The sequence below is a fragment of the Heloderma suspectum genome, chromosome 2 (assembly GCF_057233095.1).
Source record: "Heloderma suspectum isolate Gila_16-S chromosome 2, 16-S_ref, whole genome shotgun sequence".
NCBI lineage: Eukaryota > Metazoa > Chordata > Lepidosauria > Squamata > Helodermatidae > Heloderma > Heloderma suspectum.
In genome coordinates, this window is record NC_139459.1 from 165,474,048 (window position 1) to 165,492,849 (window position 18,802).

Genomic DNA, 18,802 nt, shown 5'->3' on the forward strand with positions numbered 1-18,802 from the left:
CTACATGCATCTCTCTCATTCCCTGTCTCTCTCTGTGTATCTGTATCTATATTGATTGTATATCTTATATTCTCGATCTGGTCATGGATTTTATTTGATGCTATTTCTTCCTCAGTATTCCAGATTGTTTTCCAGATCTCTTTAATGATTGGGGGTGGGTGGGTGTTGCCTGTGGTTTTCATACAGTACTGAGTTGTGTTCTAGTCTAGTTGTATTATAACTCTTACCACCGCAAGTGGCTTCAACACTGTAAAACATGCTTTGCAAAAAAATAACCCTCACCTTTGACCTCAGGCAGGGTGGGGAGTGGGGGGAGGGATTTGGAGGCAGGAAATCCATGATTGTCCTTAATTTTCTCTCCTTTGACAACTGGGCTGGGGTGGTTGGTCAGTCATTATTATTAACAATGTTGGCTATTTCCCCATGCATACCTACACAGCTGTGAATAACCACACAAACATTTTATTTTGCAACCTGTATTCCTACACAGGTGTGCATGCATTTACTGGACTTTTTCTTTTTTAAAAGCAGCCTGAAACAGCAGCATGATCACTCACTTCTCCCACAATTACAGCACTATGTGTCATGTGCTTGTCTATAAACTCAAATGGTAAGGCAAGCATGACCTTTCAAGTTCCTCCTACTTCTCCTGCAGTTACAACACTGTGCACTGGTATGTGGCACTTGGCCACATTATAAATACAGAGAATATTGTGCTGGTTTCATTAATGGGTGACCACAGAGCAGGAATTGCATGTGAAAATACTGGCACAGTGGTGCCTGGGAAACAAAAGGGGCTACAGTATAGACTCTGCCCATGACACTCAGCATGTGTGTCTTGGTATATTGCAAGTGAAGAAAAATGGCCTTCCAAGACACCTTGTTGTATTATCTGTTCTAGATACTGAGATTTGACTTTGTGCTGCCAGTGATATTTGCAAGAGATACATATGCTTACGTTTCCATGAAAATCAGTGTATAACTTAATGAAAAATAACAAGTGTCTAGCCCAGTAATAAAACTTCAGGCCTGCAGACTGCCAGAACTGGGGTCTTGCTTTTCACCAATACTTCCTCTCTGCCCTTTTCTTACCAAATGCATCCACAAGGGGTCATTTTTCTCCACAAATTGTAGAGTTGTCAGCTGGAGACTGCCAGCTAGAGCTTTCCCGGCTGACTCTTGGGATTTGCAAATCGTTTGTTTCTTTGGCTGAATTTAAAATTCTTTTGCTTGCAAGACCCAGCTGGGCAAGTTATGCACAAGCAATCAGTGTGGGACAGCAATATTTTTAGAAGGCAAGCTGCTCCCTGACTAGCATGTATAGTGTAGTGCAACTGCGTGGGGCAGCAAAAACCCGAGGATTTGCTTTGTCCTTGCTACTACAAAGAATGAAATCACAATTAATTGCTGCTAAGTCGAGCTCAGTCTACGGCATGCTTGGAGAGTCGGAAAACGCCTTTTGTGCTAGAACATGGCTGTACTGCATCCTAGAGATGGATGAATTCCCTAGCAAACCACACAGTTTGCAAAATGCACGTTCTGTATCTTTGGCCCAGAATATCAGGTTTGTCTACACATATCTCACTTCATCCCCAAATGGAGGCACCTGTCTATTAATTCTGAAAATTATCCTTTGCTCAACTGACTATTACTGGGTAAAATCCAACATAAGTCCTACTTAGAGTAGACCCACTGAAATGAATGGGACTTCAATTCATCAACATGTGCTGGATCCTGGAGAAAGCAAGAAAATTCCAGAAAAACGTCTATTTCTGCTTAGTCATTGACTACGCTAAAGCCTTCGATTGTGTGGATCACAACAAACTGTGGCAAATTCTGAAAGAGATGGGAGTACCAGACCACCTTACCTGTCTCCTGAGAAACCTGTATGAGGGTCAAGAAGCAACAGTAAGAACCGGACATGGAACAACCGATTGGTTCAAAATTGGGAAAGGAGTACAACAAGGCTGTATATTGTCGCCCTGCTTATTTAGCTTATATGCAGAGTACATCATGAGAAACACCGGGTTGGATGAATCACAGGTCGGAATTAAGACTGCCGGGAGAATTATCAACAACCTCAGATACGCAGACGATACCACCCTAATGGCAGAAAGCGAAGAGGATCTAAAGAGCCTCTTGTTGAGGGTGAAAGAGGAGAGTGCAAAAGCTGGTTTGAAACTCAACATTAAAAAAACGGAGATCATGGCATCTGGCCCCATCACTTCCTGGCATATAGAAGGGGAAGAAATGGAAGCAGTGACAGATTTTATTTTCTTTGGCTCCAAGATCACCGCAGACGGTGACTGTAGCCATTTTTATTTATTTTTATTTATTGCATTTATATCCCACCTTTTTTCCTCTTGCGAAGAACCCAAGACGGCTTACATTATCTTCCTCCTCTCCATTTTATCCTCACAACAACAACCCTGTGAGGTAGGTTGGGCTGAGAGTGTATGACTGGCCCAAAGTCACCCAGTGAGCTTCCATGGCCAAGTGGGGACTAGAACCCGGATCTCTCAGCGCCCAGTCTGTCACTCTCACCACTTGCTCCTTGGGAGGAAATCTATGGCAAACCTAGACAGCATAGTAAGAAACAGAGACATAAATTGCCAACAAAGGTCCGCATAATCAAAGCTATGGTTTTCCCAGTAGCAACGTATGGCTGTGAGAGCTGGACTATAAGGAAGGCTGAGTGCCGAAGAATCGATGCTTTCGAACTGTGGTGCTAGAGAAGACTCTTACGAGTCCCCTGGACTGCAAGGAGGTCAAATCAGTCAGTCCTAAAGGAAATCAACCCTGACTGCTCCTTGGAAGGACAGATACTGAAGCTGAAGCTCAAATATTTTGGCCACCTAATGCAAAGAGAAAACTCCCTGGAAAAGACCCTGATGCTGGGAAAGACTGAAGGCAAAAGGAGAAGGTGACGGCAGAGGATAAAATGGCTAGATAGCATCACCGATGCAATGAATATGGACTTGAGCACGCTCCAAGAGAGAGCGGAGGACAGGAAGACCTGGCGTGCTATGTTCCATGGGGTCACGAAGAGTCGGAGACGACTTAACGACTGAACAACAACAAACTTAGGGGTGAATGCTCCTTCCTTGTTCTCCTCGACCTCTCAGCGGCTTTTGATACCGTTGACCACGGTATCCTCCTGGACCGCCTGGAGGGGTTGGGCATTGGAGACACTGTATTGCGGTGGTTCCGGTCCTTCCTCTCCGGCAGGTACCAGAGGGTAGCACTGGGAGAGGAGGTTTCGGACCCGTGGCCACTCACTTGTGGGGTGCCACAGGGTTCCATCATCTCCCCGATGCTATTTAACATCTATGTGAAGCCACTGGGGACTATCATCAGGAGGTTTGGGGTGCAGTGTCATCAATATGCGGATGACACGCAGCTCTACCTCTCATTCAAATCTTCACCAAGTTTGGCCGTAGAATCCCTGTCCAAATGTCTGGAGACGGTGAGTGGCTGGATGGGGAGGAATAAGCTGAAGCTGAACCCTGACAAGACCGAGGTACTTTTGGTGGGAGACAAGAGGAGGCTGGGGGATGTTGACCTGGTGTTGAATGGGGTACGGCTACCCTTGAAAGACCAGGTCCGCAGCCTGGGGGTCATTTTGGACTCCCAGCTGTCCATGGAGGCTCAGGTGTCAGCTGTGAGCCGGACAGCGCTGTATCAACTCCATCTGATACGGCGGCTGCGCCCCTTCCTTCCCGACCATCTGCTCCCATCGGTAGTACATGCCCTGGTCTCCTCTCGTTTAGACTACTGTAATGCGCTCTACGTGGGGTTACCCTTGAAGACGGTTCGGAAGCTGGAGCTGGTAGAGAACGCGGCGGCTCGCCTGATTAAAGGCAGCCGCCGGCGAGATCACATCACTCCAGTGCTGAAGGAGTTGCACTGGTTACCAGTTGTTTTCCGGGCCAAATTCAAGGTGTTGGTTTTGACCTTTAAAACCCTATATGGTTCCGGCCCAGCCTATCTTAAGGAGCGCCTCCAGCAACACCAGACAGGCCGCTTAACAAGATCAGCCTCAGATGGCCTTCTCTCTGTCCCATCAGCCAGGACAGCTAGACTGGTGGGGACGAGGGAGAGGGCCTTCTCTGTGGTGGCCCCCACTCTGTGGAACTCCCTCCCTAGGGAACTCCGTCATGCCCCCTCTTTAATGAGCTTCCGTCGTGCATTAAAAACGTGGTTGTTCAGGCAGGCATTTGGGGTGGGTTAGGGTATTTAAAAAAAAAAATTTATGGTAAAATTTTGTTTTAAATTGTTTTATGGTGGGTTGTACATCGCCCAGAGTGGCTGGGTGACCAGCCAGATGGGCGATTAATAAATTTAATAAATAAATAAATAAATAAATAAATAAACTTAAATCCCATTTATTTCAATGGGTCCACTCTAAGTAGGATTTATGTTGGATTTTACCCATTATGTTTTATGTAGCACATGCAACTTGAAAAGGCAGAGCACATGCTTTGCCTGTTTCAGAAAGTCACAGGTTCAAGCCCTGGCAACAGAATCAGGTAGCAGATGATGACTGTCTGAGACTCTAGAGAGCCATTGTTGGTCAGAGTAGACAGTACCAACATGGTTAAAACTTAGGTTTAAATTTTTGCTGCTGTTTTTATCTTTGATTTATTCTGTGCTTTTTTTGTTTTGTTTGAATATTTCTACCGTATGTTTTTCATGTATTGTAGACCACCAAGAGAACTTCAGTTATTGTTCTTTTACTGTACTTTTAGTACGATAGATAGATAGATAGATAGATAGATAGATAGATAGATAGATAGATAATCTGACCTGGTGTAAGGCAGTTTCCTATGTTTGATAAAACAACTGATAGAACAATATATAAAAAACTGAACACTCTAAAAGTGTGGTTAGAGCAGAGATGCAGAATCCTTTCAGTCCAAGGGCTGAATTCGCATTCCAGTGGTGTCTAGATCCAAACGGAAAAGGGACAGGGTCAAAATAACAGCTTAAAATTTGAGTTTAAAGCTTGTACTGCCAGTACCTAAGCCTTAGGAGAGGCATTTCAACCTTTTAAAATGGGGGGGGGGGATGCACAAAAGTCACCCAACAATTGGCGGTTGAGGGAAAGCGGGAGGCCAGGGGAAGGGGCATGGCCCTCTGGGAAACAGCAGAGGGCCAGGTTAGGACCCCTGCAGGACTGGAAGGACTGGATTTGGCCCCTGTGCCTGAGGTTCTACACTCCTGGGTTAGAGTGTTGGACTATGACCAAGAAGACCAAGGTTCAAATCCTTGCTCAACCATGAAGCTCACTGGTGATCTTGGGCCAGTCACTATTTCTCAGGGCTGCTGTGAGGATGAATATGAGAGGGGACATTATGTATACCACCCTGAGCTCCTTGAAGGAAAGGATATAAATGAAAGAAATAAAGCCTGGGTGAATAAAAAGGTTTTTACCTAGCACCAGGTGAGCATTCCAGAGTTGGAGCATCACATTAGAAGAGGCCCTATCAGGGATCTTAGTTTCAGGTGAACTCTTGGTTTATCCTAGGGCTTCTCCACATGGGGCTTTTATCCTGTGATCAAGATTGGTTACTCACAGAAGTTTGTGGGTCCTTTACATGATGTCGTCAACCTCCAGGGCACCTCCTGCACTAAATGACCTTTATCCCGTTTTTTAAAAGATTGGAGATAATGAGATTTCAAATTACTGTGTGTTCAGTTCCCTTGTAAAAAGAGGAAATCCCGCAATAAGAGGAACTAGACCACAGCCCCATCTAATGGCTGTATAATGACACATATAGAACAACACAGATAAAGGGGGGGAAGCGGGGAAGGGAAGCTTGTGTAAAGGGAGCCCGTTGAGATCTTGCATTCAAAACGGCAGCAGAAAGCCCCTGCAACGTTGCAGGATTCTAGCCTGGTGTAGAAATGTTCTTAATTGATAGTTTGTTCCATTTATGATTGTATGGTATTTTTTTCTAGCTCAGATTCATTTTCCTGCCACCGTTAATTAATGAAAGCATTTTTTATCCTGCTCTTCAGCCAAAAAGGCTCACAGAGGAGCTTACAAAGGTCAGTAATAAGACAGTCCCTGCCTCAGGCTTACCATCTAAAGACATGACACAAAAGAAAATGGGAGGGGAGGGGAGGGGAGGGGAGGGGAGGAAAGCAAACTCAGGCACAAGTTCAGCAGGCAGTAATTCAACAGGTCATGGAGTTGGATCTAAGCACAATGGAAAGGTTGCTGCTGCTTCTCCCTCTGGTGAGCAATTGCTGTTGGCAACTGCAGGGTAGGGAAGGGGAGGTTCTCAGCTGGTGCTGTATCAAGGCACAATGAAAATGTATGTGTTGATTCATGTATGTATTACATCACAATGTATCCCTTACCAATGTTTCTTAATATTCCCCAAAAAGAAAGAAAAAGAGGGGCTCCATTTGTTCCAAGCCTCTCCCTGATTGCACCAAATCTCAACACTGATGTTCAGAGGAAAAAAAAAAATGCTGGAGTTCAGAGGTCCCTTAAAACAGGAATCAGTGGGTTGAATCCAGGTGTGTCGTTCCGCTAACATGGGGGGCAACTTTGGGGGGGTCCTACTTCCAAGCCCCTGGACCCTCCTATGGGCTGCACTCCTGCTGCCGCCATGCTGCCAGGTTTGGTGCTGAATTTTGGTGGCAAACTCCTATGGAGCAGTAAAGAGATCAAATTCAGCTTGTTCTCAGTGGAAGGCATAAAACCAGTAAAGTTTTTTTTAAAGTATCCAGGCTACAGCATTCTCTGGGCTGAGTCATCACCATAAGTATAACACATGAGAGGATATAATAGCATGGAGGGGTGAGATGACGTGAATCAGCATTTGTGGCTTCTGTGAAAGATGGGTGGGTCCACACAGAATCAAAATCTTCAGTTGATTAAGGCATATTGCTGGGTTTCTAGCCCCACTGTTGGGCAGGTAGTGACCAGTTTGAGCTGAACGTGGCTTTGGACAGCTAGGGAACACGTCACCTCCATGTAAGATGGGAAGCTGGTCAAAATTTTAATATTTCCATAAGTTTTAGGAACGTAGACTATAGAATATTCCCTTTTACAGGGACAGGCAAAAGCAAAATTGGATACAAAACCTAAAAAGTTCAAAGCTAGCAGTATTATGGATCGTCCTGGCTTAAAAATGTATTTTCATTCATTTCAGGTGACTGAATGCTATGAACCTCAGTGGCCTGTGGTTTTTACTGGTAAGGGAAAAAAATGCACAGTAGAAAAATGCACAGTTAGCACTGTTAGCATTGGGTGCAATTGTAAAAGCCATTTTTTAGGCTGGAGTCTGAAGTTCATTTGCTAGGGAGTACGTTCCACTGAATTAAACTGGAGTTATTTCTGAATAAGCGTGTTTGGGATTGCTCTGCATGTTTCTCAGTCACGAGATTTGGGGCATGGAGGAAGGAACTCACTGGCCTTTTTACGTGCAAGGTGTACTGTATAAACAGGCAAGTATGTGTCACCCTTCAAGGTTTAAGGGACCAAAGGGAACTGAAAGATCACCTGTACACACTAACAAAGCTTTTAGAAGTGATCCCCAAGGCAAAATTGGGATGGTGGGCTACCAGGGACAGGTAATGGAAATGAGGGTCTACTCCTATGAATAGGGGCAAGTTAGAGCATACGGCCCTGATTTACTTACAATTCCACCCCACCCCCACATACCTTAACCCAATCCCACTGATCTTCAACTGGTAGGCTGGGATGAACAAGCGTGGGTCACATCCTTACCTAAAGTGGCTCGCACAAGTGGCATTATCACCATTTTTAAAGCTTTTGGAAAAATGGAATGAGAAGAGAGATACCAGATGCCAAGGAGTACATGGCTTACATTGCATTAATACTTGTGCAAAAGAGGGAATTTTGGCAAGTACAGCTTTTCAGGCAGTGGGGAAAAAAGCTGTACCAGCTGAAATTCCCTATTCTGCACAAGTATTAATGGTAATACTTGTCTTAAATTGGAGCCCTCTTTTGCATCTAGAGCAGTGGTTTTCAACCCTTTCATATTCTTGTTGAGGAACACCAACAAAAATCTTACAGAACCCCAACCCACTCTCCCTGCCCTGCCACAAAGTAAAACAATGGGATTGGTAAAACAAGGATCCATGAAATCAAAAAGGAATCCTTTTTATTTCATATGATTTTTAAAGGGGAGACCCACAAAACCACCATCATATGACAGAGCACATCTGCCTCCACCGACTGAACCAGAAAACTCACGGATGCGCCACTTGTGGGCACAGCCACGGTGCAAAAACAGGGATCCTTCGCAGGGATCCTCATCATTTTTACAGGGAAAAGCCCCCCAAACACCTTCATATTGCAGAACACATCCATGCCCAGGGAATGAGTGACAAATAACATAGATTTGGTGCTTCATAGCACCGTGATGTTATAAAACCATGGATAAGACGCACAATTCAATACGGACCCTCTGTATTTTTACATTGGCCCCCCCGCCCACCCACCCCCATCAAAGCACAGAACTCCAAGTGTACACACTAAGAATCCCAGATCTGCTGCTTCTCCTCAAATTGTGTGAACTATATATGTGAAGCATGGATCCTGGATTTTATATGTAGTGCATCCAAAATCATAGCTGAATCACAAAGCAAATCCATGTCAGTGGCATGGATCCTACATTTCTCAGATCCAGGATGGCAATGGGAAAAAAAGGATTCAAGATGGCATAGATCCTATGGATTTTTTTTAACAGAAGGTGCCACCAAAATAACCAGCAAATCACAGATCATTTCTGTGTCCATGGACTTCGTAATGAAAATCATGGATCCACAGATCTGTGGCGCTGTCATGCCGCAAAACATGGATCTGAGGCATGGATACTCATGATTCCCCTGGATTTTTATGGGGATGCCTCTGAAATCACCATCAAATTATAGATCATGTCTGTGTCCAGGGACTGAACCATAGAAAGCACTGATTCAGAACTTCATGGTGCAACTATGGTGAAAAGTTTGGGTCCAAGTTCCAGATCCTCATGGATGTTCCAGATTTTTATGTGGGAATCTTGAATTGGGTGTGGAATGCCCAGTTCCAGCCAGTACCCTAGCTGCCATATTTTATACTAACTGAAGTTTCTGAATTGTATTCAAGAGCAGCTCTACATACAATATATTGCAGGATTACCAGAGCATGAATCGTTGAAGCAAGGATGTCACTATACAGGCAGAGTTGTAGCTGCTGTATCAGCCCAAGGTGGTAGAAGGTGCTTGAGCCTCAGAAGACACTTGTACCTCTAGTGACAAAGTTGGGTCTAGAAACACCCCCAAGCTATGGACTTGATCCCAGTATTTGGGGACTGCAACTCCTTCCTAGACAGTTAGCACACCACACACCTGGAGAGTCAAGAACCCACCAGCTGTACCTCTGCCTTGTCCGGATTGAGCTTCAGTTTATTGGCCTTCATTATGTCCATTACCCTGGCCAGGCACTGATTGTCACGTTTCCCTTTGCCCCTGCTGTAAAACTTCAAAAGCCAAATCAAAACACAGACAAGAGACTTCAATTCCAAGGCTTTTAATCCACTTAATTCAATGGGTCATCAGATGCTAATTGTCAGTGACCCACAGTCTACAAAGGAAATACCTTCAGGGAGTTCAAAGGAAAACTAAGGAAGTTGCCCACCGTCTGCGGAACAGGTGAGCTTGCTGTCCTAACTTAAGGGGTGGGGGGAATCTGCCTCTATCTCACGAGGACTCTAAGCGTAGCTGTTCCGTCCGGGCCAATTGGGCAGATTGCCTAAACTCTGCCCCTGCCATTTCTCTCTTGTCTCTGCATCTGTGTCTAACGTCTTAAGAATTCAGGCTCTGCCAGCACCCCTTCCCCCTGTTCACTATCTCTCACAGGGATGGGAGGAGGGACCTCTCCATCCAGCTGTGCCTTTGAAGCTTGAGGAGTAGGCCTATCCATCTCTGTCCAGGCCTGGGAAATTTCGTCCCCCACGTTTTGCAGTTCCTCTTCAGACTCCGAGCTACTCTGCCAATCGCTGCACTCAGGGACAACCCTGACATTGATTAAGCACATCCACTTCCTGACTGGGATCAGGTGAGAAAGAGATGGAGTTATGTGGCATCAGCATACCAATGATGCTGCACTCTAAGGGTACACTCCTATGCCTGTTTGGACTGGGGAATGGCTAGCTGGGGAATGGCTAGCTGGGGAATGCTGGGACTTGTAAGCCCTTTCTCTGTCTAAACATGCATAGGATTGCGCCCTTAGTCTCCTAATGACCTCCCTCAGCAGTTTCAGTGTGGGCGTTAAATAGCATGTGGGACAAGATGGAACCTTGTTGGGCCCCAAAGCATGGTATGGAGTTTAGCACCACCTTCTGTAACTGGCCATCCAAGTATGAATGGAACTATTGCGAAGCTGTACCACCCACACGCAACTCCTGTCCTGAAGGATGCCATGGCTGATGGTATCACAAGCCACTGTGAGATCCAGGAGAATCAACTGGGCTGCATCCTCCTTGTCTCTCTCAGCAAAGCTCAGGGTGACCACTGCATTATCTGTGCTGAAATCAGGCCTAAAACTGAATGTGGATCTAGAAAATCAACTTAATCCACAAGTGATGGGATTTGATCTGCTGCCACCCTCTCAAGCACCTTGCCCAGGAAAAGGATGTTAGCTACTGGCCTATAATTATTCAGATCTGCTGAATCCAAGGATGTTTATTTCAGAAGTGGTCTCACCACCCTGACCAGGAGGGAAGAACTGATAAGCTCTCGAAATGATCCAGTCATCCCCTCCCTTCGGGATGTCATGAGCCACGCAGAGCAAAGGTGCTTGGGCTAACTTAAAACAAGCACCTTGTCCACATCCTTGGGGGCAGATGTGATCTCTGATATGCTGGTGGTTTGGGGGGTCTCCCTTTTAAAAATATGAAATCATGAGGATTCCTTTTTGATTTCATGGATCTTTGTTTTACTTTCTTCCTAAAACCACCACCACGTGGTTATTTAATGTAGTGAAAGCAAAAATATGTACTAATTAATGATTAATAAAAGCAAACAGCCAAGGTGGAAGGTTGTCAATTTTTGTGGAGTCAGGGAGGAGTTCTTACTTAGGGTGTAATCCTATGCATGTTTAAACAGGAAAAAAAATCCGACAATTCCCAGCTTTCTCCGGCTGAATGTTGGGAGTCCCGCCGTCTAAACATGCATAGGATTGTACCCTTAGCGTTCCCTGACTGACCGGGCACGTATTGATTTTAAAGATTTCTACTTCTGTGTTCTGATGCTTTTTCTCTCATTTTAAATTGCTCGCCGCTCGGGAATCTTCTTAGAGAGCGGTATATAAATCCTGCAGATAATTACGTGAATGCTTAACCCGGGTGGAAAAACGCTGGAACTGGAGAGAAAGGCGGCCAAAAATAAATAAAATAAATCGAAACGGGCCCGCATTTTGCAGGGTTGGGATATGCGGTCGCCCTGCGGTCGGAAAGAGTTGCGGGCTCCGCGCCCTGAACTTGACGAGCTTCCCGCTCCTTCCTCTCCCTGCCCGCCCGCCCGCCTGCCTCGAGCGCCGCGGCCCGCGCTTGCCTTGCCGGTGAGCCGCAGCCCGGCGCGGGGAGGAGCCGCCGGGGCGGGGAGCGCAGGCATGGGCGAGACGGGGAGGGCCGAGAATCCTGAGTGGCGCAGACCTGCTGCGGCTGCAGGTGGAGAGGAGGGAGGGGGCGAGGCAGACGCGCCAGCTCGCCCGGGGAAGTCCCACTCCGGCCCGGGCGCCGTCCGCGTGGGGCCGGCGGGCGAAATCGACCGCGACGCGCTGGCCCGGCGGAGAGTTGCCGTCGGGACTGTCTTCGGCCCGGAGAAGACCACGGCCGGCCGGGAGAACGTCGACCGGGAATGCGGGGCTCCCGCGGTGGAGGGCCTTCCAGCTCGGCTCTCCCGCTCGGGGCGGGGATTGCCCGCGGCAGGCGCCCCTTCTCCGCCCCCGCCTCTCCAGGTTTGCCCGGGAACCGGCCCGCCCGCCTCAACGGCCTCCCTGCCGGAGCCGCCTCACTCGCTGAAACAAGGTACGCTCCTAGTTGTTGTTCGCGGAAGTTGTATAGCTCGCCGAAGCTCCCGCTGTTTCAAAATGGCCAACTTGGAAGAACACTGGCTAGCAAATGCCGGAGTCTTCGCATTCTGCTCACCTAGGTCGGCGATCTGCTGCCAGTGGAGCTGCGGCATCAAGCCCGGTCTTGAAGGCCCAACTATGGGAACAGCATCTGGCCCCTTTTTGTTAGCGCGCGTCGAGCTCTCAGCACCTGATAGCCGGGTTCGGAAGCAAGCCGTACGGTGGCAGTGGAGCTTCTGCCCATGTAAATGCGTGCAGGGTTCTAGCCTGAACTTGTTTGTTTATTTCCTTTCTTTTCTGTACCGCCCCGTAGCCGAAGCTCTCTGGGCGGTTCACAAAAGTAAAACCACAAAGTACAGCATAAAACAATATAAAATATGAAAGCTTAAAGCTACAATATAAAAGCGCAACAGGAATAAACCCTAACAGCACACTTAATATTCTGAGCCTGAGTGAATATGATGGATACACCAATCTTGTCCAAATTTGAAAACACTCTTCCTGGGCTTTAGGGAAATATTATTTATCTAGTGCTATCAGTGTACATGATGCTTCCTTCTCCAACCTGTTGCCCTCCAGACGTTTGGGATTTCAGTTCCCACCAGCCACAGCCAGCATGGCCCGTGGTCAAGAATGTTGGGAATTGTAATCCAAAATACCTGGACGGCACCAGGCTGAGGAAAGTTGGGGTAGTAGTTAGATGTTAGGACTGGGAAGACCCTGCCTCAAATCCCCACCCAGCCATGAAGCTGACTGCCACCTTCGACCAGACACTTGCTCTTGGCCTATCTACCTCACAGGTTTTTTGTGAGGATAAAATGTGTGTGTGTGTGTGGGGGGGGGGTCATACGTGCTGCATTGAGCTCCTTGGAAGCACTTTATTAATTAAACTATCTGCAAGTCAGAGTTAAGATTCTGGTTTGAGGAGCTGGGTGTTGTGGGGCTTAATCCCTGCAGCCTTTTTTTTTTTTTTAATGCCAGGGACTCGGCTCTGCTACCTATGAAACGATCATAGAGTGAGCACCGCTGGGCATGTGTAAAAATACCACCCCCTCATCGCCAAGGAACTGCAGCTTGCTGTGTGGCTGCACCTGGGAGCAAAGGCATTGCCAGGTCTGAAAGTACGACTTCCAGGCAGGCTTTTAGTCTTGGGTGGCTCCTTTCCTTCTAGGAACCAATTAGACCTTGAATGCACGACACTTGTCTCTGAATTTGGAGTGGCTTGGAGGAAGCTGAGAGTGCAATCTGGGTAATGTGTCAGTGGGTAGCTGATTCAGATCGGTGAAGTGACAGGGTGTGTGTCAGGAAGTTTACTCAGCCCGCCACACTCAGTGCGGTGTCTGGGTTTAGCCCTAGAAGGACTGAGTTCATAACCAAATAGAAGTGCCTTTGGTTTTCTTGCAGTTGCCTCATCAGGTTCTAAAAGTTATTCATGGCGATGCTAGAAAATGTCCTTCCCATCCCACCCCAAAATACCGTGTCTGATATGTGGTCTTGTGACTAGCTTTTTCAATGCTTATGCCTACAGTTTCCTGAATTGAGCCAGCAGCGTTCTGGATAATTTATTTTTGTTGTTGTTGTTATCATCATCATCATCTTCTTCATCATCATCCGTGGTCATAATTATGTAGTCCTGTCCATGTACATGCTACCCTTTCTCCAAGGAGATTACAGTCTAAAATTCAAGACAGGGAAGACAATGGTGAAAGGGGAGTGAAGTGGAGAAAATCAGGGAAATCATAAATAAGGTGAATCATAAATCAGCGTAAGAATATGTGCTTATTTCTGCTACAGATACGCAGGCTTAGTTACAACAGGTATGAGACTTGCCCAGACTTCCTCAACCTGGTGTCCTCTAGAAGTCTTGGACTGCAACTCCCATCATTCCCAGCGAGCATGGCCAAAGGCTTGTGGGGTTGTGCCAAAAGCTTTATGGAGAAGGTGTATTCTGAGGAAGTTTTGGACAAAGTGTAAGTGGTGGCTGCATCATGCAGGGGTTCTGGGAGGCATCAGAGGAAGCAAGGGAGAACGGGTGGAGTGTTTTGAGGGAACGGGAGGCCTTTGATGGCTAAGAGTGTTGGAGCTCCATGATGGTGTGGTAAGAGCAAAAGTCACAGGCAGGGATGTATCTGGGTATCAGATTGCATACAGGATATTTCTCCTTCCTTGCGGTGTTCAACCAAAGTGTTCACCTTGGTTCAAAGAGGTGTAAATCCTCTTTGAACCAAGCACTGTTGAAAATGATGGGGCATAATTCTCGGTTGATGAAAAATTGTTGCCCTCCTTTGAAATTGGTGGGGCTGGCTCTCCTTCCGTGGCCCCTGTGAAGTTGTGCATCGGCTTTAAGTGTCTGAGGATCTGGGGGTCTCTTTCAGGATGGTGAGGAGGAAGATATTCCCAGCAATATCCAATGGCTCTTGGATACATTCAATATTCAGTTGTGTGTGTGTGTGAGGAACCCAGTGTATTTTAAGAGCATTTGTTGTGATTATATGCAATACTTCAAAATAACCAAAGATTTTTAAGTGCTCCTTGGGAAAGTGTGTGTCTGGCAGAACTCCCTAAATGGTGCTGCTGCTAAGGATTGTGTCTACACAAGCATCTTCCTAGCACTTGTTGTTTCTAAAATTGTTGCTGTTGTTGCTCCTGTGTTGGGAACAATGAGCAAAGTTCCCTGCTGGAGCAGGGAACACCATTGTGGAGGGCGTGTTTCCTGTCTATTGTCTGGCTCATCCGTTTCTCTGTGTGTTGATTCCGGCTAGTGGAGCTACCAGGGTGAATAGTATCAACAGCCTGGCAGTAACAAAGTCGATTCTGTATGTGTGTGTGTTTGTGCATGCCAGTGTGTAAATGTATGTGTGGGGGGCATAATTTGGGCTTCCTGTATTCACACCTACCTAACAGGGACAGGGGGCTGACTTTCTTCTGAGGTCAGAGCAGGTTAGGACAGCTAGAAACACCCATTGTTTCTATCTCATCTCTTGTAATAAAGGCCAGAGGCACTCCACAAAAAAAATCCTTTTTTTGTGCAAGGCTATTTAATCCATTTATTCTTTCCCAAGCATTCCAACATGATGCCTCAGACCTGAGAATTTAGCTTGGCTGGGGCCGCTTGTGCTGAATCAGACTAGACTGAAAGATCCTACAGCCATGGATTACAGTTGTAGCAAAATCATTCACGTTTCCCAGTGTGTCTCTCCGCTGCAAGCCTCCAGTGTTTTCCTATTTTTTCTCATTCTGTTTGTAAACTGAGTCAGGATCTTACCACTGCCCTGCAGTTTATTTTTAAACATCTTTAAACCAATGTGCTAATGTTTCCCCTTTGGGTTCTTGGAGTTCAGATGAGACTTCCACTTTTTTTTGGACACACTTTTGTGACATCGATTTCCTCCCTGACGGTGTGCTTCATCTGAATCGTGTCGTCACTGTTCCTGTCCCTTTAAAAGGAAATGTTTCTGCAGGCAGTATCAGAGGTGCCTGCTGGAGCTCTGTTTGGAGGCTGGCTCGGACGTCCTGTTCTGTGCACAACGATACATGTTCCTGTAAACTCGGGGACATATCTGCTGCTGAGAGGTTTTGGTTGTTTTTTCATCAGAAGGTATGTCACACCTGTTGCTTATTTGCTTTATTTTTAAGGCTTAATCTCCCCTACCCCCTCCAAGAAAGGCACAGCAAATCTTCTGAGTAATTTGCTCAGAGATGTATGCAGTGGAGGCTGTTGGCTCTGATGTCAGTGGGGCAATCAATCCGTTCCCGGCTTCTGGCTGAAACCCAAAGTGAATTTACTGCCCCACTGACATCGGAGCCACCAGCCTCCCCTGGAGGTATGAAAAACGGTTGGGAGGTTTCTGGATTCAGTTCTGGCAAAAGTATGGGTCCAGCTGTTGCATATGTCTGGGCTTCTGCAGCCGATGGGAAAGCCAAGGCATGTTGCCATCTGATGTGAGATTTTCTCTCCAAGATTGAGCCCAGTTCTGTCAATTTGCAGCAGAAGCCAGCTCTGTACTGTGCTGACTAGCTGGGGTCTTGTGACATCATGAACCCACCTGCCCCCTCTCTTTGGAGGGATAAATAAAGAAATCTGAAAAATGAATCTGATAATTTCCTTTAATGGAGCTGAATGTACATATATGTACGTGCAAGCAGCATGTTAAACACTTTTTTAAAAAAGTGGACAGCTTGCTTATTGGACAGTCTGCTTTATTTCAACCTGCTTGAAATAAAACTGAAGACAAAATTTGATGTGAAGGCAGGAAGAGAGAACTGGGCTCATTCCACAGGACAAAAAAAACCTTGCTGGCTTCTGGTTTGACTTCTCCCACAGTTTTTCTCTGAAGATCAGTGTTTGGGCAGGATGAATACATTGGGGTTGAGTATCATCAGGAAGAGGTGGGAATTGGCAATACTGCCCTCTTTTTTGGAGTATGAAAAATGTGGTTTGAAACATGTTGGAATTGTTTATTTTTGTGGAATAAAACACCTTTTTTGATTACCCCATTTCTTTTTGGGATCCCTTCTGGGGATTCCCATTCTGCTGAATAAGATACAACTGCCATGTAAGGGAATAATCCTGATCTTAAAAGAAGTTGTGAATTGTCCCTTTTTTCTGCTTTCTATCAAGTTGATTTTAATAGTTTTTTTATAATACATATGTGAAACAATGACCAGCTTCTCACATAATGCTAATCCATGGTTTATTTAACCCATGGGTTGTTGAATTCAATATGAATAACAATTCGTATTGTTATTGATATTGAACCATATCAATAACAATATGAGGATGGTGGAAGCTGAAATGTTTAGCTTAACATACATTTTTGAATACTTTGTTGTTAGTCTTTCTGTCTTTCATATATATTGATATAAATAGAATAAACTACAGAGGAGATAAGGTCCAGGCCTAATTCCTTTATTGCTGATGCTTTTAAAAGTCCCTCCTTTTGTGGATGCCAGATGAAAACATCCAGTGGTATAAGCCTTATTGTTTCATGTTTCATATTTTAGATTGGGATCAAGGAAATAAACATCATAATATCGTTCTAGATTAAAGGCTGTCTCTCCAAATTCACTCAGTGGCCTCTGTGATACATTATTATTTTATCCTAGGGTGATTACATATCTAAACGAATGTTATCAACAGGGTTTGCCATTTTTGTGAAGAGGCTTTAGAAAGGGGGTTCTTTAAATGGCTAATGTGGAACAACAAGAATTCCGTGTAGCCCATTGATACCAAGAAATGCTTTTCTAGAGAACCATGAAATGCATTTCTTTGACCGAATGAGCAATAGTTTCTGAGAGTCCATGGGAATAGGCTAGAGACAGCAACTTTAAGTATTTTGGAGGTGTTTCAATTGGCTTTATAGCTAGAAATAGCCCCCAATCTTTGTAATTTCAGGTAGAAGTCTGAATACTATATTGTCTGCATACACCCTCATTTTATGCTGTCCATCCTTCTGTATTTAGACTGTCCCTGAGAGCAGTTGCCAGGAGTTCCAGTGTTGGAGCATACAATAATGGGAACGTCTCTCTGCAGACCAACCTTCTCCAACCTGCTACCCTCCAGTTGTGTTGAACTACAACTCTTACCATCCCATCCCATGCTGGCTGGGGATGATAGGACATGCCCAACATATCTACAGGGCACCGGGATAGGGAAGATTGCTGTACATGAACAGGGTCTGAGAGGTGATTATGCCCAGGAGTAATTTGCCTTGATGATTCTGAAGATGGTCTTATGGTATTGCCTGTGAGAGGTTGGAGACCTTGGCTGCTTGGATAAGGTCTGTTGTGCAGCTGACATGGTTAGCTTAATGATATTTAGACCTGAAGCCATATAGATCTGGATTAATACAATTGGTTTTAGTCTCTAGGCAAGTATAGAAGTAAATACGCTTGACTTTTGATTTAGCAGTTAAATTAGTTGATATAGTGATGAAAGGGAGGCCCTGTCTTGTGTTCTGTGTGTAGCGAAAATGAGAACCTAACCCTCTTAATTGATCCTGTCAGATAGGATAGTCGGATGTGCTGATATTTTGGGAAATTCTTATAACATTCAAGCATGAAGCTGTCCATGCTAGAATGTTCTGCTGTTTTAAAACAGGAGTACCCAACCTTTTTGGGCCCTTGAGCACATTTGGGAATTTGAGAAACTGCCACGGGCACCCCCACGAAATACTAATCAGCGGACGCCACTTTGGTGTGTACCTGTCACGTCTGTGGATTTTAGGCTGAATCTTAACGCAGCCAAAACTTTTGGTTTGTGTCTGTTGGATACTATAACATCTCTTTAATAAGGCATTTTCTAATTCAGCTAATTGCTGGTGGTGCAGTACAGCTAATGCTCCTTTTAAACATCTGTTTTGGCAATGTCCAGTAGTTGCTTTTTTTGTGGGAGAAGTCATTACACAGATAAATGTTGTCCTGGAACAGACTTTCATATTCACTGATGTACCTGCTCTTTTAAATTATTTACCTGCTTTATGGAAATTAACAAATGGTCAGTGTAAATGGATTCTCTGCACCCTTTTGACAGCTGAAAGACTGTTACCACAGCATTGGAATGATAAACTGATAAACTATACTCCAATGGACTGAGGACTTTACAACACTTTCAATATTTGAATGGGTGGTATATAGATGCCACCTTCAAATGGATACTTATTTGGATATCTGGCCTGCTTTTGTTGAGGCCTATGTATAATTGCTAGG

At 45.5% G+C, this 18,802-nt stretch overlaps 1 protein-coding gene across 1 annotated transcript in view; it reads left to right on the forward strand.

Moving 5' to 3' along the window:
• Positions 1 to 11,638: 11,638 nt before the first annotated feature.
• The window catches only part of SH2D3A (SH2 domain containing 3A), a 30,936-nt gene continuing 23,772 nt past the window's right edge, over positions 11,639 to 18,802 (forward strand). The window contains exon 1 of the mRNA XM_084835719.1: positions 11,639 to 12,050. The gene's annotated coding sequence lies outside the window, so the exon portion shown is untranslated. The remainder of the gene's footprint in view (positions 12,051 to 18,802) is intronic.